Source organism: Xenopus laevis, chromosome 8L (assembly GCF_017654675.1).
Source record: "Xenopus laevis strain J_2021 chromosome 8L, Xenopus_laevis_v10.1, whole genome shotgun sequence".
In the NCBI taxonomy this organism is placed as follows: Eukaryota; Metazoa; Chordata; class Amphibia; order Anura; family Pipidae; genus Xenopus; species Xenopus laevis.
In genome coordinates this window covers 122,519,170-122,525,252 of record NC_054385.1, presented here as the reverse complement: position 1 = coordinate 122,525,252, position 6,083 = coordinate 122,519,170, and positions in this window count along the sequence as shown.

The window sequence follows — 6,083 nt, the reverse complement described above, 5'->3', positions numbered from 1 at the left end:
GACACTGAAGGAACGATTGGTGATGTAAGAAGAGAACCAGGACAGGGCTGTGTCACGAAGGCCAAGTGACTGGAGGGACTGGAGGAGGAGAGGGTGATCTACAGTGTCAAATGCGGCTGAGAGATCAAGCAGTATTAGTAGTGAGAAATGATTGTTGGCTTTAGCGGTCATTAGTTAGATGGTTGGGTAGGTCTGTTTCTTTTAGACCCACACAAGTCTCTGTATCTACCTGATAAGGCCATATCTGATGTCTTAAAAAAGAGGGTGCAAAATTACAGACATGTTGCACAAATGACACCCAGTATGGGTGGGAGATTGATGACTTTTGAGTTGGTCTTCCGCTTCGCCAGCCTCCCTCTTTGGAGAGCACATAAACTAGTCACATAAAATCTAGTGACCTTAGCAATACATATAGCAGTAGTCCCAGAATTATAAGACACAGTGGCCCCAGCATTTCATGACACAGAGGCCCCAGCAATATATCAATGAATATTATACAACACCCATAGAAAAGCCCATATTAAGTCTGATTTATAGATTAAATAAGGAAAACTAATTATAGATTAAATAAGGAAAACTAATTATAGATTAAGGAAAACTAATTATAGTTTAAATAAGGGAAAAAAACATTGAGCAAAACTGGATATCCCCATAACTTCCTACACTAAAATTAGTAAAAAGTAGGAATGCACCGAATCCAGGATTCTGCCCAGCCAACCGAATCCGAATCCTAATTTGCATATGCAAATTAGGGGCGGGATGGAAATTGCATGACTTTTTGTCACAAAACAAGGAAGTAAAAATGTTTTCCCCTTCCGCTGGTTCAAATTCGGTTCAGTATTCGGCCGAATCTCTTGCAAAGGATTCGGGGGTTTGGCCGAATCCCAAATAGTGGATTCGGTGCATCCCTAGTAAAAAGTAGAGTGGAATTTGATTACTGCATGGGCTGGCTGGAGTCTTCTCTCCATGAAAAAAAATCTTTATCAAAAATGTTTTTAAAGGGCATGTAAAGGCAAAAAAATAAAATCCAATTTTTACTTTCTTTTATGAAAAAGAAACCTATCTCCAATATACTTGTGTACCGTTTTTAGAAGATACCTGACTGTATGCAGTGAAATTCTCCCTTCATTTCCTGCTGTGGATAGGAATTGTGAGATGGTCCCTAACTGCTCTGCAGGGAAACAATCATACTTATGAACAGCAGGGGGAGCCCCAGCCTTACTTCTCAGCCATGCAGAACTCAAGCAGCTTTGTTTGTTTCCCTGTCGAGGAGTCAGTGACTGTGTAGAGATTTGTATTGGATTTTATTTTTGCCTTTACTGTTTCCAACTCCAGCTGCAGGGACAAAGATCATGGAGCCAGATTTAAACAGATAAACTGGGATTCTATTTGGAGGATTATTTTGCTGCAGCCACTGGTTCTGCAGAGTTGGAGAAAGTTTGTATTAAACAATACAAAAACTATAAAATCCACATTAGATTACATGACAACACAGGATCCAGTGCAGTCTGTATATTCTGATTATTAATCAGTCTTGCTGTATCGGCTTCTGTTTTCTTAGTGAGAGTGTATAACAAACAAATAACAAAAGCCAGCTGATTGGCGAAACTCGTCAGGCAGGAAGTGACATCATGCAGGGAACACACGAAGAGCCACGAGGGGTTTATACACGCCCGCAGGGCCCCTTTACAGAAATTGCAGCCTGTGCAAAGATATATCCCTATATGTAATCGTTCCTTCATACTAAGGGGCACATTTATGAAGGGTCGAAGTGAACTTCGAATTTCGAAGTAATTTTTGGTTACTTCAACCATCGAATAGGCCAAAATTCGATTTGAATTGAAAAAACTTCTAATATTTGACCATTCGAAAATCGAAGTACTGTCTCTTTAAAAAACGTTGAATTTGACACCTCGCCACCTTAATCCTGCCGAATTGCCATGTTAGCCTTTGGGGACCTCCTAGAACCTATAGCCAGTATTTGGCTAAGTTTTTAGAAGTCAAATTTTTTTTTTGAAAATCGTTCGATCGATTAAATCGTTCCAATTGTTCGATTCAAACTATTTCAATGTTCGATCAAACGATTTGAATTTGATCGAAAACTGCTAAATTCAATCAAAAAAAAAAACTTAGACTATCGAATTTTTTAAATTTGATGGTCGAATTTCTAAGTTTAAGCACTCCGAAATTCGACCCTTACTAAATGTGCCCCGAAATGTGAGTCCACATTTGTTTTTAAATAATCTTTTATATTTTTAATAAAAGTTGTTAGACTATCCTGGATTTATATCTTTCTATGGGGATATGAGAAGCTGAAAAGAGAAGGCGAGAGATCTGCTACATACTACAGCCATATATTGGATCTACAGTTTGTAAGTAGGCATTTCAGCCAAACGGTGGTGAAAAGATACTGGAGGAATTTTGCATGTCACCAATATGAGTGGAAGTTTAAAGGGGAAATACACCTCAGAAAAGAACTTTGACGTTAGGTGGCGGTGTGATATTAAGGCATACTACAATATTTTCTGTTTCTTTTTCGGTTGCCATAGGTGCTGATCTATATACAAATTTTTTTGTATCGGCTTCTGGCAGATGTTATTTGACTTGTGCTGTTTTGATCATTTATGACGATCCCTAAGCAGCCCAGACCACACTGAGCATGTGCACAGTCTTGGTCTTGCAAAGATGTATAACAAAGTTACAAGATGGTGACCCCCTGTGGCCAACTTTGAAAGCATAAATCATTTGTTTGATTAGGCTTGTGGTGCAGTAAGTTCATGTTTATGTTTAGTATACAAAATACAGCATTTCTAGCCTAATTCTATTTTAGACTTTACTTCCCCTTTAACAACATGGGTGAAAGATATGGGTGTCCTCTCCCCAATGAAAGTTCTAAAGTATTTTGATATACAGCTTGGTATACATATGAGGAGGTAGAAACCCATTTACCACCTGATTTGATCAAAGAGGAGGACAATGGGGTGGTGCCCCCAGGTGAAACATAACAACTGGCCTAAATATCATACGTATCATATATATTATTGGTCTAGTCCACATTTGTTTTTTCCCCTCTCATTGGACCATACTGTATTTTATTTTGCAATGGTGCCTATAAAACCATTCTCTTCTCATAGAAGAAAAGTTTTCTGCATAGTGTCGGCTAACTAATATGTTTTCTTCAAGTAGTTTCCTCTTGCAGTGCTCACAGTGATGTCAGACCACTCCTAATTCTGGGTTCTTCTAAGGCTACAAGGAGGGTTATGGTCAGACAACTGCACTAGTAGTTGAGGTAAGGCTAATGCTACAAGATGAGGTGGTAAAACCTTCATAGCAGCTAAGCGAAATTAAAAATATAGCACTATCAGTTCTGATTTTAATAACAAAAGTTCATAGAAAAATAACACATATTAAAGCGGAGCTAAACCCTAAAAATGAATATTGCTAAAAATGCCATATTTTATATAGTGAACTTATTGCACGAGGCTAAAGTTTCAGTTTGTCAATAGCAGCAATGATCCAGGACTTCAAACTTGTCACAGGGGGTCACCATCTTGGAAAGTGTCTGTGACACTCACATGCTCAGTGGGCTCTGATTGGCTGTTAAGAAGCTAAGCTTAGGGCTCGTCACTAATTATCCAGCAGAAAATGAGCTTCCCCTGTAATATAAGCTGATGCTACAGAGCCGGTTATTAAATTCTGATGCTAATTGCTAACCAGCCTATTTATTTAATGTTTACATGATTTTCTAGTAGACATAAAGGGGCAGATTTATCAAGGGTCGAAGTGAATTTGAAGGAATTTTTGAAGTAAAAAAATGCGAAATTTGAAGTAATTTTTTGGATACTTCGACCATCGAATAGGATACTACGACTTTGAATTTGATTCGAAGTAAAATAGTTTGAATATTCGACCATTCGATAATTGAAGTACTGTCTCTTTAAAAAAACTTTGATTTTAATACTTCGCCAAATTAAACCTGCCAAAGTGCTATGTTAGCCTATGGGGACCTTCTAGAGCATTTTTCTAAGTTTTTGGAAGTCGAAGTAAAATCGTTCGATCGATCGCTTAAATCCTATATTGGTCGATCGACTGATTTTACTTCGACCTCAGGATACCCAAATTCGCTGAAAAAAACTTTGAATTCGACACACAGGATTAATGCAACACCTTAATTGTTTATTGCGGAGTGTGGTGCAACGTTTTGGGGCGGACCCCTTTGTCAAGCATATGAAGCATACATGTGGTGCATATGAATAGACAAAACTTTAATTAACCAATTAAACCACCCACAGTTTTTTCCTCCAATCCGTGAAGAGCAAAGCTTACAAGGGCATAATCACAAGTGCATAATCACATTAAGGGGCCGATTCATGAAGCTCGAGTGAAGGATTCGAATTAAAAAAACTTCGAATTTCGAAGTGTTTTTTGGGCTACTTCGACCATCGAATGGGCTACTTCGACCTTCGACTACTACTTCGACTTCGAATCGAACGATTCCAACTAAAAATCGTTCGACTATTCGACCATTCGATAGTCGAAGTACTGTCTCTTTAAGAAAAACTTCGACCCCCTACTTCGGCAGCTAAAAGCTACCGAAGTCAATGTTAGCCTATGGGGAAGGTCCCCATAGGCTTGCCTGAGATTTTTTGATCGAAGGATATTCCTTCGATCGTTCGATCGCAGGATTTGCGCTAAATCGTTCGACTTCGATATTCGAAGTCGAACGATTTTAGTTCCTAGTCGAATATCGAGGGTTAATTAACCCTCGATATTCGACCCTTCATACATCTGCCCCTAAAAGTCAATAGAAAAGTATCAGTGTGAAATTTTTTTTTTTAAATATGTTTTTTTCCCGTGTAAAAATTGTCCAATCCCCCATCTTGGTTGTGGGGGATGTGGCCATACTACACAGAGTGATTAAAAAAGTGCAAAAAATGTCCTTGATGGTACAAAAATTTAACAAACTGTAACCAAAAGAATGTATCCACCATTTATACAAAATGTAATACAGAATGGAAATCAGGTTGGATGAAGAACAGTGATACCAACAGAAGAGAAAGTTAGGTGGAAAAAATACAAAGTATGATAGGGCAAAGAAGAAGCAAAACAAAGAACCGGAGAAGAGAAAAGAAGTGAAGATAAAATGTTAAAGGGGACCTCTCATCCTAAGAAATAATTCAGATTTTTTTTTTTTTGGTGTTAGTCAAGCAAAAGAAACTTTATTTACAGTGTATAAATTATTTCAATCTTGTTTCTTTTAGTGTTGGAATTCACAATCACGGCAAGCAGGCAGCTGCCATTTTGTAAAAAGTGTCATTAAGGCAAGCTTTGCCGCATGCCAAAATCATCTAGCATCTAGCAAGTGCAGAATGGAAAGTGAAAGTACTAGGCACAGAGGAGGGACCGACAATTTATGATTGACAGCTGAGACTTTTAAACAAATTTATAACAATTATGGGTGTGTTCAGAAAAAAACGAATTTGGGGTTTGTGTTGAACATGAAAAGGACTTTTATTATACAGCTTTTTATGTCTGGGTGACAGGTCCCCTTTAAGAGAAGGTAAAGATAGAAAGGGAACAAGTGATTGGAGGATCCTGTTTCCTAGAATCCACAATTTGACAAATTTATCATTGAAAAAAACTCGATAAAATCGGTTTGGAAAAAAACTAAAAATATTCAGTTTTTTGCAAAAAGAAAAAGGAAATTTTCGGATTTTATGCTTGAAATGCACAAATCTTTTGTGAGAACGCTCGAAACCCCAGGTTTTTTCTGATTTTTGCCCAAAACAGCGTAGACCATTGCCATTGACTTCTACATGACCCCAACAGCTTGGAGATGGAGTATTTTTAGATTCTGACTTTTAGTAGCTTCAGGGTATAATAAATCACGAAAAATCTGAGGGTTTATTTTCCACTAAAAATTTGGATTTTATAGTATGACATTCGAACTTTAATAGATAACCCTTAGCAAAAGTGTCAAATAATAAGTTGCCTGATCAGACCCAACATGCCGTGCTGTATAGTTTTATCCAATTACAACACAGAACCCACCAGGAATACAGAGGCAAAAACGACTGAATGGG